This window comes from Salvelinus alpinus, chromosome 20 (genome assembly GCF_045679555.1).
Source record: "Salvelinus alpinus chromosome 20, SLU_Salpinus.1, whole genome shotgun sequence".
Lineage (NCBI taxonomy): Eukaryota > Metazoa > Chordata > Actinopteri > Salmoniformes > Salmonidae > Salvelinus > Salvelinus alpinus.
In genome coordinates this window covers 40,931,448-40,953,608 of record NC_092105.1, presented here as the reverse complement: position 1 = coordinate 40,953,608, position 22,161 = coordinate 40,931,448, and the positions used below count along the sequence as shown (strand labels likewise).

Here is a 22,161-nt window from a genome sequence, read left to right as displayed (position 1 = left end):
TCAGAATGAACAAAACAACACAGTTCATGTTGATCTTCCATTGCATAACTGTGCACAGGACAAACCTATCACCGCAGGGGACTGGGTTGGCGTTTTCAAAGTCCAACTGTACCCACATCTAGAAGTATAGAATTTTTTGGAGCAGAGAGAGATCTCGTTTAGTTCCATGTATTAATCACATAAGTTATTGCTCATAGTCAGACTGGTATCGAGGCTATTCAACATTTTCTTGAACCCTTTTCCCCAGAATAATTGAACCATTCAACCGAAGAACCATACAGTACCTTCAGAAAGTATTCACACACCTTGACTTTTTCCACATTTTGTTGTGGATTCAATTCAGATTTTTTTTGTCATTGGCCTACACACAATACCCCATAATGTCAAAGTGGAATTATGTTTTTCGAAATTACCAAATTATGGCAAGCCTAAAGAAGTTCAGGAATAAAAATGTGCTTAACAAGTCACATAATAAGTTGTATGGACTACCTAATCTCTGTACCCCACACATACAACTATCTGTAAGGTCTCTCAGTCACGCAGTGAATTTCAAACACAGGTTCAACGACAAAGACCAGGGAGATTTTCCAATACCTTGCAAAGAAGGGCACCTATTGGTAAAAATTAAAAAGCAGACATTGAATATCCCTTTGAGCAAGTTGAAGTTATTAATTACACTTAGGATGGTGTATCAATACACCCAGTCGCTACAAAGATACAAGCGTCCTTCCTAACTCAGTTGCCGGAGAGGAAGGAAACCGCTCAAGGATTTCACCATGAGGCCAATGGTGACTTTAAAACAGTTTTTCAGGATAAAAATGAAACAGAATGGAGCTAAGCATAAGCAAACGTGGTTCAGTCTGCTTTCTACCAGACACAGGGAGATGAATTCACCTTTCAGCAGGACAACCTAAAACACAAGGGCAAATCTACATTGGAGTTTTTTTACACAGTTTTCGTGATATCCAATTGGTAGTTATGGTCTTGTCCCTTCATTGCAACTCCCGTACGGACTCGGGAAAGGCGAAGGTCAAGAGCCACGCGTCCTCTGAAACACAACCCTGCCAAGCCGCACTGCTTGCTTGACCCAGCCAAACCAATGTGTCTGAGGAAACACTACAACTGGCAACCGTGTCAGCATGCATGTGCCCGGCCCGCCACAGCACCTTGGGACAAGTATATCCCGGCCGGCCAAACCCTCCCCTAACCCAGATGACGCTGGGTCAATTGTGTGCCGCCTCATGGGTCTGCTGCGACACAGCCCAAGATCAAACCCGGGTCTGTGGTGACACCTCAAGCACTGCAATGCAGTGCCCTAGACCGCTGCGCCACTTGGGAGGCTTACCAAAAGACAGTGAATTTTCCTGGATGGCCGAGTTACAGTTTTGATGCACTATGCAGAAATCTCTCCACCATTTCCTGGTTGTTAAAATTCTAAAAGTTTGCAAAATTTCAGTTTATGTGACAAGCAAGTATAGTGTAGAGAATCATTGTACCATCTAAACCACTGTGAAATATATATTCCATAACCAAAAATACTGTATTTTCAGCTGTTTGAAGCTGGTACGAAACTGAAAGTAAAAGATGCAAAAACTAAACTTAAAAAAGGGAAGCATAGAAATAATGCACATAGAACAGATCTAACCTTTCTTAGACTTGCTTTCAATGAGAATTAAAGATCTATAACTAACATTTCTATGTGAATTCGTTCTGGTCACCGAAAAAGTAACATATTGCAGCTGCTTGAAAACATATTGCAGCTGCTTAAATCTGCTTGAAAATCTATGTCAAGATTTGAAAAAGGTTTTCTGGCAATCATCAAAAACCAATTTGACAGAGCTTGATGAATTTTGAAAATAAAAATGGGCAAATATTCTACAATTCAGGTGTGCAAGCTCTTAGAGACTTACCCAGAAAGACTCACAGCTGTAATCACTGCCAAAAGAGATATTAGTATTGACTAAGAGTTGTGAATACTTACGTAAATTATATATTTTTGTATTTCATTTTCAATACATTTGCAAAATGTTCTAAAAACAAGTTTTCATTTTTTCATTATGGGGTATTGTGTGTAGATGGGTGATAAAAATATATATTTAATCCATTTTGAATTCAGGCCGAATAATTTCTGAAGGCACTGTATGTGCATTTTTTATTTTCAGATGATTACTGATTTTGTATCTTAATATCTTTTGTAGTATACATTCACTGTAATGTTACTGAGTTCTCAACTGACATTGAAATGTATTGTACATGTTGTTTATTTTTAGTCTGTATGTAAATCAAGACTCTGGAAGATTCCTATCAATCATACAACATACTGTATCATATCATCAACATGGAGATGTATGTATCTTTGGTTGAAAGGTTCAATTGACCATATTGTGCTGGGGATTTCTACATAGACATGAGACCAAATCCCTGAAGGGCACCAGTACTCATTTTTAGCAGACGCTCTTATCCAGAGTGACATACAGGAGTAATTAGGGTTAAGTGCCTTGCTCAAGGGAACATAGACAGATTTCTCACCTAGTCTGCTCAGGGATTCAAACTAGCGACTTTTCAGTTACTGTCCCAATGCTCTTAATGCTCTTAACCACTAGGCTACCTGGCACCTAGTCCTCCAGCTTACAGGTATATAAAGGTACAGTGAAGTTCAATGACATGCTGTTAACCCTTTGCCTGGCTACCCATCCACATCGCTCCGACCAAACAGCACACCCACTAACTTCCTATATCGCGGAGCTCCGCCTCATAGGGGGACTTCGCTCCTAGTGGTTTACCCCGCTGCCTGGCAGCCAATAGCCTGACAGTCAGCCTCCCATTTTCTTCAGCGAGACTGGAGATTGGTCTGAAGAATAGCACAATAAGACAAGTCTCAAGATGATCTTGCCGTCACAGCGTTGTCAATCATGAGCAAGAAGCCACCACCAAAAGCTCTTTTAAGAGCTCAGTGCTGCTGTTCCTCTCTCTTGGTGGCTTGGGCCCACAGCACACCAGGGATGGCATCCAGGACCCCCCGGAATGCGTCAGCTGTGCCCTGCTCTCCTCCAAGGTGCGGTGGGAACGCTTGGTGTTTTTAGGTGTGGAAGTCCCCCTTGGAAGCGCTATTTCCCTACTCTCAGGTTCTGAGGGCTCGTCCGGAGATGATGACTCCGACGGGGACGACATTTGGGAATGCTTTTTCCGAAGAGCCGACTCCACTGACCCAAGTTCACAGCCCCCCACCCACCCCCCTGGGGAAGGTGAGTGTGGCAGTGACATCAGGGAGAGGGAAGAGTTCTCCTACCTCTCCTCGGAACAATCGTCCACTCTGTCAGCCATCTTCCCTACACTCCGAATTCCTGGGGCTTATCGAGGGGACCATGGGATCACCTCCCCCTTCCCCTAGCTAGAGATATTGACATGATGGTGGGTGGGCCCTGAGCTCATTGACGCAAAGTGGCGAAACCTATGGCTCCCGTAATGCCCTCGCTAGATAAGTACGCAGGGGGCTCCTGGGATGAACCACTAATGTCAACAACCCATAACCAGGGGTATCCCCAGGCTGGATAAGACACTGGCTTCCTACTTAATTTCAGAAAAGTTGGATGCCAATGGAACGCGAAGAAGCCCTCTCTGCCCTCCTTCAAAGACTGCTTCACTGTGGAGCTGGCAGAAAAGAGCTATGCCCTCTGCGCGCAAGCTCTGGCAGCAGCTAACAACGTCGCCTTGCTCACTACGGCACTGTCCTGAATGTCAACAGGTCAGGCGACCTTTTCCGAGGCCAAAGTCAAGGAGGTGTCACATCTGTCTGGCGCCGTACTCCACCTTACCCAGGCACTGGCTGTGTGTGTGGGAGGAGTTATGGTCACCTCTGTAGTTGCACAGAGGCACCTTTGACTTTCTGTGACAGTCATAAAAGAGGTTGACAGAACACCCCTTTTGAATGCTCCCATCTCAAACGATGGACTTTTTGGAGTCGCCGTTGTGGAGGCCATGGAGAGCTTCAAGGAGAAGAGAAGAGACAGTTGTGAAAGCATCGTCGGGCCCGCCGGCAGGCAACCACAACATCACACGTGTGATGATCTCCACTCCCAGTCCGGCGGCAACCACCACCCCGGCTGTTAGGGAAGTGGTGGCAGAGCCACCGCCCGTTTCCATACCTCACTCTGCTTCTAGTATAAGTGCTGGAGCTGGTCCTCTCATGCTCACAGACGCAGGGGTAGAGTGCGTTCGCCCCTCACTCACCACGACCACCCTCGGCATCTGCGTTACCACACAAGGCCTTCCCGCAAGCGCCCTCTTGCCATATGTTCTTTGGCCCCTGTACTACACGTTGCCACCATTCCGAGTATAGGCATAGGGCCCACACACACTGTGTTCCTCGCTATCAGACCATTATTGGGAGTGACGTTGAAGCTGTACTCTGCCCACCTGGTTAGACCGGACGCTGAGGCGGGGTTGCACCATTTCATTTTGTTACCCACCTCATGAAAATGGTGATGGCGTCACCAGAGAAGGTTAAAGATCTGAACAAGGATACAACGGGCTCTACTCGTCCTATTTTCTTGTGCAAAAGAAGAAGGACGATTCTGTATTTGCGGGCTTTAAACAAGTCCAGAGCCAAACGACCTTTCCGCAAGCTCATGATCATCGACCTGCCGTTGCTTTAGCGTCACAGGAGGTTTCTGCGCTTTGCTTTCCAAGGAGTGGCCTACGAGTACACGAGGGTGCCTTTTGGGTATGCTCTAGCTCCTCTCACCTTTTCCTAATGTGCGATCGCCAGGCAGTTGGGGTTCTGGCATACTTGGACAACCTGCTGTTTCTCCCCCCACCAGTAGAGCTGGCGATCGCACACACGACCAGACTGGTGAATCTTCTCATGCGTCTGGGCTTTGCAGTGAACTGGGAAAAGAGCGTGCCTTGTCAGAGATTCACGGATTTCGGATCCCTGGAAGTCAGCTATCTTGTTGGCCCCCAACCAGTTTCATCCAATGAGCACAGTGTCAGTACACTCCGTCATCTCCCTTCGAGGTCTTATGTCAATGACCCACATTGTGGTCCCTCTGGAACTTTTGCGCATGCGCCAGATACAGCAGTGGTTTGCGCAGCATACGGCTAGATCTTGTGCATAATCGCCGTCCTATCTTGGTGGTTCCCCGCTCTCTCAGAGCAAATCTAGATCACTGGAGAAACCCACACGTTCTGACGCACCACATTCCCATGTGCAGAGTGTCCTCGCTCGTCCCAGTCTTCACAGACGTATCCTTGATGGGATAGAGTGGGACATGTCAAGCTCCGTCAGTGGGAGGTGTGTGGCAATTATAGCAATATAGCAATTAAACACTGAAGTGATAGATGTGCAGAAGATGAATGTGCAAGTAGAGATTCTGGGGTGCAACACAGCAAGATAAATAAATAAATACATTATGGGGATGAGGTAGTTGGATGGGCTATTTACAGATGGGCTATGTACAGGTGCAGTGATCTGTGAGCTGCTCTGACAACTGGTGCTTAAAGTTAGTGAGGGAGATATGAGTATCCAGCTTCAGTGATTTTTGCAGTTCGTTCCAGTCATTTGCAGCAGAGAACTGGAAGGAAAGGCAGCCAAAAGAGGAATTGGCTTTGGGGGTGACCAGTGAAATATACCTGCTTGAGCACGTGCTACGGGTGGGTGCTGCTATGGTGACCAGTGAGATGAGATAAGGTGGGGCTTTACCTAGCAAAGACTTGTAGATGACCTGGAGCCAGTGGGTTTGGTGACGAGTATGAAGCGAGGGCCAGACAACGAGAGCGTACAGGTCGCAGTGGTGGGTAGTATATGGGGCTTTGGTGACAAAACGGATGGCACTGTGATAGACTGCATCCAATTTGTTGAGCAGAGTGTTGGGGGCTATTTTGTAAACGACATCACCAAAATCGAGGATCCGTAGGATGGTCAGTTTTACGAGGGTATGTTTGGTAACATGAGTGAAGGATGCTTTGTTGCGAAATAGGAAGCCGATTCTAGATTTAATTTTGGATTGGAGATGCTTAATGTGAGTCTGGAAGGAGAGTTTACAGTCTAACCAGACACCTAGGTATTTGTAGTTGTACACATATTCTAAGTCAGAACCGTCCAGAGTAGTGATGCTGGACGGGCAGGCGGGTGCAGGCAGCGATCGGTTGAAGAGCATGCATTTAGTTTTACTTGCATTTAAGAGCAGTTGGAGGCCACGGAAGGAGAGTTGTATGGCATTGAAGCTCGTCTGGAGGTTTGTTAACACATTGTCCAAAGAAGGGCTATACAGAATGGTACAAGTATACAGAATGGTGTCGTTTGCGTAGAGGTGGATCAGAGAATCCCCAGCAGCAAGAGCGACATCATTGTTTGACATGCAACGTGCGCCGTCCACCATCAAGCTGTATGCCTTGGCTATTTCTGCGTGTCATGAGGGTATTGTCATTGTGTCTGTTTTTAGCCACCCACTGGTGAAACACTGTTTGAACCTCTGGCCCAGAACTCTTTGAAGAATGCTGTCTTTGAAGAATGCTGTCTTTTTACTTGCCCTGACCCCACTGTCTCGCCATCAATGATGATCTGAGCAGGGCAGTGTTGTGTCCTAATCCGGCGTTCATGCCTAAGATTATTAAGAGCTCTCTGATTGGATAGATTTGTTAGAGACGACCCAATCGCTGATACATTTGTTTTGTACAACGCATCTAATTTTGACCTCACACAAACAACTTCTAGGATGGCAGATTCTATTTCCTGCCCCTTCTCTCTGACCTCCTCATGAAATCTGGGCTGAATTGATGTGTATGTTTATAAAGGAAACATACATCATTAAGCTGCCATTAGTTTAGAAGCAAAATCTCATCTAGTGCAGAAGAGCAATTTGTGAAGTCACAGAGTAAATTAGCTCTCTATCTGAGAGGAGGGGGCGGTCCCAGTGGAGTTTGGTCCCTTAATTTAAACTGCATGCCACTATAGTTCCAGCCGAGGAAAAACTTGGAGGACTTACACAGACCTTAGCAAAATATTTTATACAGCTTGCCTCAGCACGCACCAATGAACTTCACTCATTAAACATCATCACATCAACCTGAGTATTTTGACTCAATACTGAAGCCGATTATATCTTTGAGTTTTTCTTCTGCTCATCTCATGACGTTTTGTGCTGCTCTTCTCAATTCTTCTTTGTGAGGTTAGGCATCACTTAAATTCATAAGCTGTATTTGTTGTTGTTCTGGATGCTCTGGGAGCCCTACTTAGGCAGCTGAGATGAGATAGGTTCCCTGCTCGCTGTTCCCAACAAGGGATTAGTGGTCTTTGTGAAGTTAGGCAGTTGAACCCAGTTTGACATTGAACAGTTTGAACACAGTTTCTGATTGTATGTCTTTTGTAGAAAGCAAATTGTGGTTGCAGCGGGTTGCAGTTGGGAAGTGTTGGGGTAACACAACTAGTGATTCACAACAGATCAGTAAGCAGCTGCCAAGTCCAGGTCCAGGACCCAGGAGAGATGAGACGAGAGGCACAACACACACACAAGAGATACGTCTCCAATCACAATGAGGAACAGGGGATCAGGACTGGTTCTCTCTATGACATTTGGAATCTCTGTCTCCTGTGTCCCTCCTTTTCTTGCCTTGTACTAAGCTAAAGTATGTTTTGACTACAAACTTACGTTTGGCTTGCCACATTTCTCTACCAACTACCAGCATTTGTATGACGCAGGCTTGAGATAGTTGGCTTTGTTTGAAACATTTGAAAACAGACACCTAACCTCTACTTGGGTGCAAACAGCAGGCTTGAGGGTGCTACAAACCCTTTCAGTTTATCAGGCACTGTTTACACACCGCTTCCATAGAATACAAAATGAACAATTTTCCAAAATCGAAATTGGTCATCTGAAAATGGAGACACTCTGAGAATGTAATCACGTTGTCAAATAGCATTAAAGAGCACTCTATAATCACAGGTTCACTCATTGTTTGCTCTCTATTCCTATTGGTAAACTTCTTTGTTCCCTTTGTAGACCGTCAGACCATCAACACACTACTTCAACCAAGCTATTGTATTGGGCCATTTTCTTTACTCTGAGATGTGGTCTAAAACACTGCCAATCTCCGTCAGTTGATATATGACAGTGATCACACAGAGCACCTTCAGATTACACTGAGCCCACCTTTATCACCACTACAGCAGGCACAGATGAATGGCCTCTGAAGGTGACACTGTAGCAGTCAGCTACAGCGAGTTGCCGATACAGAGACTTGTGACTGACTTTGCAGAAAATCCACTGGGCATGGCTCAGAGGGGATGAAAGGGGTTTTGGTTGGGTAACATATGATGTGCTTTAAGGCCAACATCAGTTGTTCAAGTGGTTACCTATAGAGAATGTATATGTCACAGTCAGCGTTGCTCGAAACTTATATTTCTATATGTATATATATATTTTTAAATGTAACCTTTATTTAACTAGGCAGTCAGTTAAGAACAAATTCTAATTTACAATGACGGCCTACCCAGGCCAAACCCGGACGACGCTGGGCCAATTGTGCGCCGCCCTACGGGACTCCCAATCACGACTGGATGTGATACAACCTGGAATCAAACCATGGACTGTAGTGACGCCTCTTGCACTGAGATGCAGTGCCTTAGACCGCTGCCCTACTCGGGAGCCCTAAATACAGGCGTAAGGGAGAGACTCATTGCTGCTATGAGGACCAGCAGGGGTGTTACTGAAGAAAAGATGTCCCTGAACCACATGATCACTCCTCTCCAGTGTTCGTCAATCATTTATTTTCCACTTGTCAACTGCGGCTGTGTCTTGACATGTTTTGTGAGGTGTCTAGTAAAAGCCATCCCCCAGTTGTTTATTTAAAGCCCCATAGTGGCATTGCAATTGTGTTGAATTTAAATGGAATGTATATCATTTGTCCAATTTTACTTGAGCTTTTTACATTATTAGGAAACAGAATGACTTATGTCCACGGAACATGTGTTGCAATATCTCTGCCTTACGGAGACAATTTCACACAGAAGAGGAGAAAAGCTCAACTCGTCAGCACCTTTTGCTTTGTGTTCATTGATGGGTGGCTGGCTAGACCACACTCAGACAAAGACCTCTATCAGTCCTGTCAAGCTGCAAGAGTAAACGGCTCTCCAGTTAGACTAGTTTAATGAGAAAACGTGATTGGTATTAGCTGGGACCTGGAGTTGCTATTGATTTGTTTTGGTAGACTGTAGACTTGTAGTCGGAAGAATGTAGTGGTGAATAATGGTGTGTCGTTTCAGGTCTGGCCACAGAATATCTTAAGGCACATGTGAGGCTGGAATTTTCGAATCTAAAACATGTGGAATGCAATCACTGCACAGTGTTCACCACACGAGAGCACAGCTACTCACCCAAAGATCAGAAAGCCATGTGTGCATGTGTAAACAGCTTGTGTACATTGTTTTTCTGCCGCTGTGGTGTAATGTTTATCCCTCACCATAACACTTTCCTATTTTAGCTATTCTCTCAAGGTAGGCCAGTAATTGCATCAATTATTGGTGATAACGAAACAAAGCACAGGCACAGCCACTTAACAATAGATAATCGAGGAATTTTCAAAGACGGAGACGGAGATAAATGCACTGGATCTTCCAGCTCCATTAGCCCCCATTTTAGGCCAAAATGAAAGAGCGTCTTGTGGAAGGTGTTGATGCCTGGACCAGGGCAATATTGGACAGGGGTAGATGAAAGGATCAGAGGGAGAGAAAGAGAGAAAGAGATGGAGGGTGAGGGAGAGACTCAGAAAGCAAGGCAGTCCTGCAGTGGTGGAAAGTGATGAAGATTGGGGCGAAGAGGCTGCACCACAGGGCAATCAAATTGGCAGTAGCAGAAAATAACTTATTTTGAGAGATCAAATGAGTTTTCATCAAGGCAAAAATTGTATTTTCTTCTCTTAACTATGACATGGTATGGTGCTAATGGAAGTGGAAGAAGGCCCCTGTAGAAACAGGCAATAGGAGAACGAGCTGGGTGTGAATCTATTGGAAACAAAGGGAATATTTATCCCTCTGGTGTCTGCCTGAGGTGTCATTAGTCAGAGCAATTCAATTCAGCCAATAGGCTTTTATTCGATGTATGCACGCTGGGTTCCAATTGGAAGAAAGACGTATAGCAGCAATAATTTGTTTTTGCAGATTCTCTTTTTTTGTTCTGTTCAGATGAAAGTCAGATTTCCTCCTTGGGGTTTGGTGTTCTTCATAGAAGCTCCATGTGACTATGTCAATGGGTGTTCCCTGTCTGGGTCCTACTGAGGCTGGGTGGGTACTCCAAATGGGTACGGAAGTGGAGGGTTTGATTGTTCTGTATGGCGCATAAGACTCACATGTTATGCCAACTGTAGGATAGATTAAATGCTTTTCGCAAAGAATAATATTTTCAGCCCCTTTACTCTGTGTTGAATAGCACATTATACAGTATATGTTGCAGATATTACTCACAGGCAGCAACATTTGATCTTGAAACTTCAGAAATATGTCTTGAATCTAATCATACTCAGAGAGACTCCGCAGATTGTACCTTACATTTCAATAATCCCATTTGATTTGACAACAGGCGGCTGTGAGCGGAGAGTAGCCCAGGTAAATTGATTTGCTTCTTTCTGTATATCGCAGCTCAGTGTTTCATGTGATCATTATACCCAATGGGCGTTGCATTAAATGAACACAAAAGTACTGATACACAGTCATACTTGGGTCTCTTTGTGCTGTGGTCTGCCACTTAACATAAACTTTGCCTGTGTGCCTGTGCTTTATGTTTCTCTGTGTAATCCAGAGAGGTTAGAAAACGTATCTAGATCCTCTCTTAGGTTGTGCAGGGATCCAGATTGCGGATTTAAGAGGAAATTGATTTCTATATTATTGTTGGATCTGATTTTAATAGCTAACATTTCGATGGCCATAATAAATAGATATGCTGAAAGTGGAAAACCTTGTTTCCTCCTCTTGACAGTTGAATACTTTCTAAGTAGCCATTATTTACTATTTTACACCTAGGGTTACTATACATAACTTTAACCCATTGTATAAGAGATTCTCCTAAATGAAAATAGTCCAGGAATTTATATATACATTCTTGTCATACTTTATTAAAAAAAAATCTAAATCTGCTATGAATACCACACCTTGTTTCCTACTGTTCCTAATGGTCTATTGTTTCAAATACTTGTCTTATATTATCTCCAAAGTATCGTCCATGTAAAACAAAAACTGTCTGATCGGGATGTATAATATCTGACAAAACATTTTTAATTAATTCTATGTGCTACGCATTTTGCTAGGATTTTTGCGTCACTACACTGAGGCCTCCAGTTTTTTAGATAGACTGGATCTTTGTACTTACCAGCTGGGTAAGGTTTCAGTAATAGTGAAATCAAACCTTCTTGCTGAGTACCTGATAGTTTACCTGATTGGAGTGGTTAAAACATGCTAATAGAGGATCTTTGAGTAGATCAAAAAAGGTTTCATATACAGTACCAGTCAAAAGTTTGGACACACCTACTCATTCAAGGGTTTTTCTTTATTTTTACTATTTTCTACATTGTACAATGATAGTGAAGACATCAAAATGATGAAATAACATATATGGAATCATGTAGCCACCCTTTGCCTTGACTCTTGGGATTCTCTCAACCAGCTTCATGAGGAATGCTTTTCCAACAGTCTTGAAGGAGTTCCCACATACACTGAGCACTTGTTGGCTGCTTTTCCTTCACTCTGCGGTCCAACTCATCCTTAACCATCTCAATTGTGTTGAAGTTGGGTGATTGTGGAGGCCAGGTCATCGGATGCAGCACTCTCTTTGGTCAAATAGCCATTACACAGCCTGGAGGTGGCGTATCACTGCATAAAGCTGTGGTAGCCATGCTGATTAAGTGTGCCTTGAATTCTAAATAAATCACAGACATTGTCACCAGCAAAGCACCCCCCACACCATCACAACTCCTCCTCCGTGCTTCACGGTGGGAATCACACATGCGGAGATCATCCATTCACCTACTCTGCGTCTCACAAAGACACAGCAGTTAGAACCAAAAATCTCAAATATGGACTCATCAGACCAAAAGACAGATTTCCACCAGTCTAATGTCCATTGCTCGTGTTTCTTGGCCCAAGCAAGTCTCTTCTTCTTATTGGTGTCCTTTAATAGTGGTTTCTTTGCAGCAATTCAAACATGAAGGCCTGATTTACGCTGTCTCCTCTGAACAGGTGATGTTGAGGTGTATCTGTTACTTGAACTCTGTGAAGCATTTATTTGGGCTGCAATCTGAGGTACAGTTAACTCTAATGAAATTTTCCGCATTGACTGACCTTCTTAAAGGTAATGATGGACTGTCGTTTCTCTTTGCTAATTTGAGCTGTTCTTGCCATAATATGGAATTAGTCTTTTACCAAATAGGGCTATCTTCTGTATACCGCCCCTACCTTGTCACAACACAAATGATTGGCTCAAACGCCTTAAGACGGAAAGAAATTCCACAAGTTAAAAGTTAACAAGGCACACTTATTAATTGAAATGCATTCCAGGTGACTACCTCATGAAGCTGGTTGAGAGAATGCCAAGCATGTGCAAAGCTGTCATCAAGGCAAAAGGTGGCTATTTGAAGTCTCAAATATATTGTTTAACACTTTTTTGGTTACTACATGATTCCATATGTGTTATTTCATAGTTTTGATGTCTTCACTATTATTCTACATTGTAGAAAATAGTACAAATAAAGAAAAACCCTGGAATGAGTAGGTGTGTCCAAACTTTTGACTGGTACTGTATTTAAAATATTAGGCTTTTCCGGGAGATCCCTTTTTGCACCAGGGTTGCTGTTCCAACACTTTGATTGTTTTACAAAACCTTTTAAAATGTGTGGAGAGAGAAATATATAGCTTAGACAAAACAAATAAGATCAAAATGTCCCGCCCCATGGGAAAGAATTGGTTTAATATGTACTTTCTTAAACCAGTTACTTTTGGCTTTACCAATTTAATTTAGCATACCGTTAGTTTGTGTTAATTTACCATCCGAGAGCAGGCTGATTCAACCGACCCTGCCGACCATAGGCCTAAACGATTGCCGATGTGCATCGGAGCAATTTTAAATCCTTTACATTTTTATGTATTATTATAACCTTGTAAAATTAGTCTAAAATCTCTATCAAAATGATTTGTTCCGATTCAACATCCACTAGGAGAGTAGCCACAATATAACAAATGTTCTAACCCAATCCTTACATTCAGTTTAGATCAAAGAAGAAGAAGACAAGAAGAACCATTCATGTAATATTTCAACACCTGTGCAATCCTGTAAATCAGTCTGCCTATCATCACACATTTTCATTTGCCTATTAAATTGAAACTTAAATCTATATCTTCAGAGTACAGCATTCTTTGTTGCATGTTGCTTTTTAGAATAGTTTGTTTTAATATCTATGTTTCTGCATGCACATTGATTAACTGATCTTATACAACACCAAGATAAATAACATACATTTTTCTAAACTATTACAATCTGTAAGTGGTTGCATTTATTTCACCACTTGTTGAGATGGTTGTTATGGTTTAGGTAGTCTCATTTATTAATCGTCCCTAAATTGGCAGTCATTCGAACTGCAGATTGCGGTTGATTCAAAATTATAATTCTTGACTATCCTAAATCTGTCTGGATTCCAATAGGAATTATATAACACTGTCACACCCAGATCTGTTTCATCTGTCTTGTGATTGTCTCCACCCCCTCCAGGTGTCGCTTATTTCCCTGGTGTATATATCCCTGTGTTTCCTGTCTCTCTGTGCCAGTTCGTCTTGTATGTTTTTCAAGTCAACCAGCGTTTTTCCCGTATTCCTGTTTATATTCTCTTTTGCTAGTCCTCCCGGTTTTTGACCCTTGCCTGTTTTCTGGACTCCGTACCCGCCTGCCTGACCGATCTGCCTGCCCTGACCTCGAGCCTGCCTGCCACTCTGTACCTCCTGGACTCTGAACTGGTTTTGACCTTTTGCCTGTCCACGACCATTCTCTTGCCTACCCCTTTTGGATTGTTTAATAAATATCAATAAATATCAAGTCTCTGAATGTCCTTGAGTTGTCCAGCCAGAGCCCAGACTTGATTGAACATCTCTGGAGATACCTGAAAATAGCTGTGCAGCGACGCTGCCTATCCAACCTGACAGAGCTTGAGAGGATCTGCAGAGAAGAATGAGAGGAAATCCTCAAATACAGGTGTGTGAAGCTTGTAGCGTCATACCCAAGAAGACTTGTGGCTGTAATTGCTGCCAATGGTGCTTCAACAAAGTACTGAGTAAAGGGTCTGAATGCTTCTGTAAATGTGATATTTCATTTTTATACATTTGCAAAAATGTCTTAAACCTGTTTTGTTTTGTCATGATGGGGTATTGTGTGCAAATTTGCGGTGTAGGTTAAAAATGCACTTTCAATCAAGGAACATCTGTGGTGAGATATTATCCTGGTAGAGTCACATCTCTAGCAAAAAAGGGGCCCCTTTTTCATTTCATGGTTGATGTTGAGGTGTATCATGCCGAAACACGCTCCGGTGCACTGCAGGGAAGATTCCGAGGGGGAGTCACTCCAAAGCAGAGGCGAACTGAAACTGGGTCCAGGGCATGGTCCATCCATCCATCTTCACATACTTGGAGTATTCATAATGGTGTATGGAAGCATGTGTGCATACGGGCACGTCTGTGACGGGTAGAACTGGTGATGTGTGTTCACATCTAATGTTGAGTGAGGGTTAAGGTGTTTATCTCTGAGGGGATTTGCTATCTCCACTGTGTTGTTTGACCACACAGGAGAAGGAAGACCATGCCAGGTTCCCTGAAGCTCTCTCTATCTGTCCAGGCTTAATGAGCACGCAGATACGACAGTCTGTGCAGGCCAGTCAGTGGTGGAGTGTGTGGCATCAATACCCCAGTGCTTATGTACCACTGCAGTTCTCTTATTAGTGCAGGAAACTGGAGAGTCATTCCTGCTCCTGAGACACCAGGTCATCCAGGGTCACTGGAGGTCAGGGGGGGTCATTGGGTTAGGGGTGTGGCGTGTCGGGTACAGGTGATCTGATGGTGCTGATCAAACACTGGCTATCAGCTTAGCCTAAGTGCAATTAAGAGTTTCCTGAATACCAAATCGAATTTAGTGTTCAGCAAATAATTGCTGGAACACTGAAGAGAAGCTGATTTGGACTTGAGTACCTAATTGGCTAAAGAACCTGTGGACTTATTTCCATTTAAGCCTTGTCCAGCAGTGCATATAGGAAGGGAGAGTTCAGTGAATGAAGACTAGCCTCTTAGCAGAGAAATAATAAGGTGTCAGGTTATTAGTAACATTGAACCCCACAAATACAAATGCAATGTTTTGTTAAACTGGGGGAAATGTACTGGTTAGCACTAAGCAGTAAGCACCACTGTGTCACCACTGGAATTGAGTAATATGGATTTAGTTTCACAAATGGTTCGGGTTGTACACTTCTGAAAAGTGAGAGGTGATCACTGCGTGATTGGTCAATTTACCCCTGACCTGGGGCGTATGGTTCATTGAAGATATATACGACTATTAGCCAGCTGTCACATTTGCACTGAGGGTTTGAGTGTGATAGGCCACCTATGGCTATAGGCCTTAGATTGCTATTGGCCTTTTGGGGATTTGCAAATCAAACACCATCAGCTATTTTAACAGGGCTAAAGGGGACTGTGTTTCGGCGGGGCTCAGACTGATTATGCTCTGCTGCTGCCTTGGAATGTGAATAGAATAATTCCTCTCAGTTAACACAGACATTGTCCTCCTACACCTTTTCACCTACTGGTGACAGCCAGGGCTGCAATGACATAGCATCTCTCAGCTCTCTGGGCTCACCCAACAAGCTGCTCACCAGGATTTCCAATGCTCTGCTCTCTCTTTCTTTTTCTCTTTCTCTTTTCGTCTCTCTCGCCCTTCTGTTTGACAGGATGATTGTAGGGCTCTGTACCTACTCTACGGCATTCTTGTACTGCTGCTGTTTGGTCTCCAACAAGTCCTCTCCGCAACTCTGACAGGTCCTTGAGTAGGCTTTGAGTAAACATCCACCCTGGTGAATGATCTAGCAGCTTGCTATTTACTTAGTGATGTGATGCTGAGAGAGAAGCGGCACTGTTTTCTCATTGCCACCCTCTCTCAATCTAGATCTGGAGCTGAGAAAAATGCGTTGCGTCTGAGAGAAATCCTGTTCTGTATCTGAGAGGTCTTAGAGCAAACCAGCCAGGAACCTGACATCAAAAGAATGCACACAAGGTACCAAATTATCATTTTTAAGAAAAGTGCCAACACTGTTAATTGTGTGTAATCTCCATTTGTGAATTCAATGGTTTACTGCTTCAAGGGAATTCAAGGGAAATGGGATTTTGCTTAATACCACAGAGCTGGTTGAATATGATTTTTTGGGGGCTTTATTTATGGACTTCTGCAACCTCTTCTCTTGCACGTTCTCCAATCAGCAGTTAGAGGAAGCTTACACTCAATTGGACTCATCACTGACACAAGTGTGGACAGTAAATATGAGGAATATCCCACTGTAATTAAACTGCAGTTCCATTTCAGTAGTCATTAACTATAAGCAGATCTCTGTATATCTGCAGAATAAGTCATGCTTTTGGCAAAGTTAAATACTGAAATGTGGCCTGGCGCAAATACCGAGTTGTTGGATAACAACATAATTTACAGCTGATGCCTTACAACTAACAAAAACGATCAGTATTGTCTCAAATGGTCAAAGCATGTATTTTCCTTTTATTCATACATACAGCTCAGTCTCATGGCAATCAGATGACATACAGTGCATTTGGAATGTATTCAGACCCCTTTACTTTTTACACATTTTGTTACGTTACAGCCTTATTCTAAAATCAATTAAATATGATATTTTCCCTCATCAATCTACACAAAATACTCCATATTGAAAAAGCAAAAACTGTTTTTTAGACATTTTTGGAAATGTATTAAAAATTTAAACAGAAATACCTTATTTACATAAGTATTCAGACCCTTTGCTATGAGACTCGAAATTGAGCTCAGGTGCATCCTGTTTCCATTGATCATCCTTGAGATGTTTCTACAACTGGATTGGACTCCACCTGTGGTAAATTCAGTTGATTGGACATGATTTCGAAAGGCACACATCTGTCTATATAAGGTCTCACAGTTGACAGTACATGTCAGAGCAAATTCCAAGCCATGAGGTCAAAGGAAGAGCTCCGAGACAGGATTGTGTTGAGTCAAAGATCTGGGGAAGGGTACCAAAACATGTCTGCAGGATTGAAGGTCCCTAAGAACACAGTGGCCTTCATCATTCTTAAATGGAAGAAGTTTGGAACCACCAAGACTCTTCCTACAGCTGGCCGCCCGGCCAAAATGTTTGTCGTTGTTGAACACTGTCGAACGCCGAAACCTGGACTAAAGACCTTGGTTTAAAAGCTGACAGTGTTTTTATATGACAGTATCTTTATATACTTAAATTTTATTTTAAATCCTGCGGCTCTGTTGAGCTAAATTACTGTGAGCGCTGCTATCTGTCCCGGGATCCTGACAGATTCCGTATAAAAAAATCAGATTCCGCAAAAGCCCAGCTAGCCTAGCTGGCTCGGCGGTCTCAAATGGAGGCCGATATTGAACGTTTCCAGCGTTGCAGGAGCTGTGTTTACTTTGCTTTGTTCTGGGACAATGTGGAATGTGCTGACTTTCAATGTAGCAACTGCTTGCTTGTGGAGGACTACAGGAGCGAAGTAGCTACTCTTAGCAAGCAAGTAGCAAACCTACATAAGCTACTGGGGAACCCACGCCCACCTACTTTTTCTTCCACCCCAGTAGCCAGATGCCGCTCTGGTCTGGTGGAAGTTTTGCCGCCGTGTTGGCTCTCCACAGCCGACTGGCCGGTGCTAGGCAGGGTTCCATCCCCGAAGGGGTCTCCCCCTTCCCTGGAGAACGGAGCTGTTTTCGACCAAACCAACCAGCCATGGAGGTACATCACTCGCCGTGGAAGTCGAAGAAGGCGTCCTCTGGCAACAGGGGTCTCCATGGAGATGTTGAACCCGGAACTGACACAGACCAGAAACAGCTTTGCCGCCCTGGATCCAGAGGTTCCGGCGCCTTCGTCCTTGGTGGCTTCCCAATCAAGATTGGATCCGGAGGTACCTGCATCTTCGTCCTCGGCTCTGTTTCCCTCTCCGGAGGCTTCTACCTCGGGTTCAGATCCTCTAAGCTTCCAGCCTCACCAGACCGTGAGGCTGCCTGAGACCGGCCCATTCAGCATCACCAGCTGTCATCATAGGCAGCTCTATGGTGAGAAACATCTCGGTCCCCAAGGCAAAAACCCTGTGCTACCCAGGAGCACGAGTACAGGACATAACAAGGCTGCTTCCGACTGTTCTACCACAGATGCCGGGAGCTGACACTGTCGTAGTCCATGTGGGGTCAAACGACATCAGGAGGGCTAGCTCGGAACATTTGAAAGTTGATTTTAAAGAACTGATTTTAGCATTAAAAGACTCCAAAAAACTGCCAATAATTTCAGGTCCAGTACCATCGTTGGGCCTCGGGTGTGAAAGATTCAGCAGACTGCTGACATTACACATCTGGCTAAAAGACTACTGTAGCTCTGCTGGAGTCACTTTTATTGATAACTTTGACACCTTCTGGAAACAGAAGATAATCTACAGGAATGACGGAGTACATCCAAATCATCTTGGCTCCCGAACTCTGTCCACGCATTTCAAGGCTGCGTTGAAACAAAGACTGGTAAATGATCCAAGACTAGTTCAATTAATCCTTACCATTGTGACAATGAGTCGTCATAATGCTGCATAAATGTACATGATCTTAGGGGCATTGGCAAACACAATGTAAATAATTTAATTTATGTACCCCTAATTGCACCGAATACATCTGTTTATCCTACAGCTATTGTAAGCAGTAATCATGAGCCTATAAACCAGAGTTACACTGTTAGCACTGAGGCGGTGTGCAATAGTAGGAAGACCACTTTATGCAGCTCACCCTGCACTATCAGCTCCGATGTAAATAACATGAGTAAGTGTACCTCTGATAAACTTCCCAGTAAAGCATTAAAAACAATCAAGCAACCCAGAAAAGTGCTAAAAATAGCCCATATTAACATATTTAGCCTAAGAAACAAGGTCCATGAAGTCAATAACTTGCTTGTAACAGATGACATTCATATTCTGACTCTCTGAATCTCACTTAGATAATACCTTTGATGATACAGTAGTAGCAATACATGGTTATAACATCTACCGAAAAGACAGAAATGCCAACGGAGGCGGTGTTGCGGTCTATATTCAGAACCACATTCCTGTAAAGCTTAGAGACGATCTAATGTTAAATACTGTTGAAGTAATATGGCAACAGGTTCTGTAAAAACTGTTAAATCCCCTTGGATTGGTGAGGAATTGAAAAATTGTCAGCCCAACTGATTGGCAAACGTACTGCAAATTAACAAATCATGTGACTAAACTAAATAAAAATGAACTACACTATGAAACAAAGATAAATTATATAAAGAACGATCGATAGTAAAAAGCTTTGGGGCACCTTAAATGACATTTTGGGAAAAAAAGGTAAATTGGCTCCTTCATTTATTGAATCAGATGGCTCATTCATCACAAATCCCTCTGATATTGCAAACTACTTTAATGACGTTTTCATTGGCAAGATAACCAAACTTAGGGATGACATGACAGCAACAAACACTGAAAGACAAGAATTGTACTTTTGAATTCTGTAAAGTCAGTGTGGAAGAGGTGAAAACATTATTGTTGTCTATCAACAATGACAAGCCACCAGGGTCTGACAATCTGGATGGAAAATTACTGAGGATAATAGCAGACAATATTGCCACTCCTATTTGCCACATCTTCAATTTAAGCCTACTAGAAAGTGTGTGCCCTCAGGCCTGGAGGGAAGCTAAAGTCATTCCGCTACCCAAGAATAGTAAAGCCCCCTTTTACTGACTCAAATAGCCGACCAATCAGCCTGTTACCAACCCTTAGCAAACTTCTGGAAAGAATTGTGTTTGACCAGATACAATGCTATTTCACAGTAAACCAATTGACAACAGAATTTCAGCATGCTTATAGGGAACGACACTCAACAAGCACAGCACTTACACAACTGACTGATGATCGGCTGAGAGAAATTGATGATAAAATTATTGTTGGTCTGTCTTCTAAGACTTCAGTGCAGCTTTTGACATTATCGATCATAGTCTGCTGCTGGAAACACCTATGTGTTATGGCTTTACACCCCCTACTATGATGTGGATAAAGAGTTACTTGTCTATCAGAACACAATGGAAGCCTCTCCAATATAATACAGTTAGAATCAGGAATTCCCCAGGTTAGCTGTTTAGGCCCCTTACTTTTTTCCATTTTTACTAACGACATACCACTAACTTTGATTAAAGCCAGAGTGTCTATGTATGCGGATGACTCAACACTATACACGTCAGCTACTACAGCGACTGCAATGACTGCAACACTCAAAGAGCTGCAGTTAGTTTCAGAGTGGGTGGCAAGGAATAAGTTAGCCCTAAATATTTCTACAACTAAAAGCATTCTATTTGGAACAAAACACTCACTAAACCCTAAACCTTAACTAAAACTTGTAATAAATATTGTGGAAATTGAGAAAGTTGAGATGACTAAACTGCTTGGAATAACCATAGATTGTAAACTGTCATGGTCAAAACATATTGGTGCAGTAGTAGCTAAGATGGGGAGAAGTCTGTCTATAATAAAGCGATGCTCTGCCTTCTTAACAACACTATCAACAAGGAAGGTCCTACAGGCCCTAGTTTTGTCGTACCTTGACTACTGTTCAGTCGTGTGGTCAGGTGCCACAAAAAAAGGACTTAGGAAAATTGCAATTGGCTCAGAACAGGGCGGCACGGCTGGCCCTTGGATGTACACCGAGAGCTAATATTAATAATATTCATGTCAATCTCTCCTGGCTTAAAGTGGAGGAGAGATTGACTTCATCTCTACTTTTATTTATGAGAGGTATTGACATGTTTTGAATGCACCGAGCTCTCTGTCTAAACTACTGGCACACAGCTCGGACACCCATGCATACCCCACAAGACATGCTACAAGAGGTCTCTTCACAGTCCCCAAGTCCAGAACAGACTATGTGAGGCACACAGTACTACATAGAGCCATGACTACATGGAACTCTATTCCACATCAAGTAACTAAGATTAGATTTTTTTTTAAACAGATTTTTTTTTTAACCTTATGGAACAGCGGGGACTGTGAAGCAACACAAACATTGGCACAGACACATGCACACACACACATACACACACACACACACACACACACACACACACACACACACACACACACACACACACACACACACACACACACACACACACACGATAGCATATGCACTATACATACACATGGATTTAGTACTGTAGATATGTGGAAGTGGTGGAGTAGGGCCTGAGGGCACAGTGTGTTGTGAAATCTGTGAATGTATTGTAATGTTTTAAAAATTGTATAAACTGCCTTAATTTTGCTGGAACCCAGGAAGAGTAGCTGCTGCTTTGGCAGCAGCTAATGGGGATCCATAATAAATATAAATACAAATACAAAGGCTATGGTCAGGGAGGTGACCAAGAACCCGATGGTCACTCTGACAGAGCTCCTGAGTTCCTCTGTGGAGATGAGAGGACCTTCCAGAAGGACAACCATCTCTGCAGCACTCCACCAATCAGGCCTCTATGGTAGTGGCCAGACGGAAGCCACTCCTCAGTAAAAGGCACATGACCGCCAGCTTGGAGTTTTCCAAAAGGCACCTAAAGGAAGATTCTCTGGTCTGATGAAACCATAATTGAACTTTTTTGTTCTGAATGCCAAGCGTCACGTCTGGAGGAAACTTGGCACCATCCCTAAGGTGAAGCATGGTGTTGGCAACATCATACTGTGGGAATGTTTTTCAGCGGCAGGGACTGGGAGATTAGTCAGGATCGAGGGAAAATGAACGGAACAAAGTACAGAGAGATCCTTGATGAAAACCTGCTCCAGAGTGCTCAGGACCTCAGACTGGGGCAAAGGTTTACCTTCCAACAGGACAACAAAATAGCTGT

At 43.3% G+C, this 22,161-nt stretch overlaps 1 protein-coding gene across 2 annotated transcripts in view; it reads left to right on the top strand.

Moving 5' to 3' along the window:
• LOC139546890 (beta-1,3-galactosyltransferase 1-like) overlaps positions 1-22,161 on the top strand; it is a 116,320-nt gene that overhangs the window by 21,034 nt on the left and 73,125 nt on the right. Inside the window, exon 2 of one of the 2 annotated variants that reach the window (XM_071355809.1) lies at positions 16,182-16,289. The exons of the other annotated variant lie outside the window; for it this stretch is intronic. The gene's annotated coding sequence lies outside the window, so the exon portion shown is untranslated. The remainder of the gene's footprint in view (positions 1-16,181; positions 16,290-22,161) is intronic. 2 annotated transcript variants of the gene reach the window in all.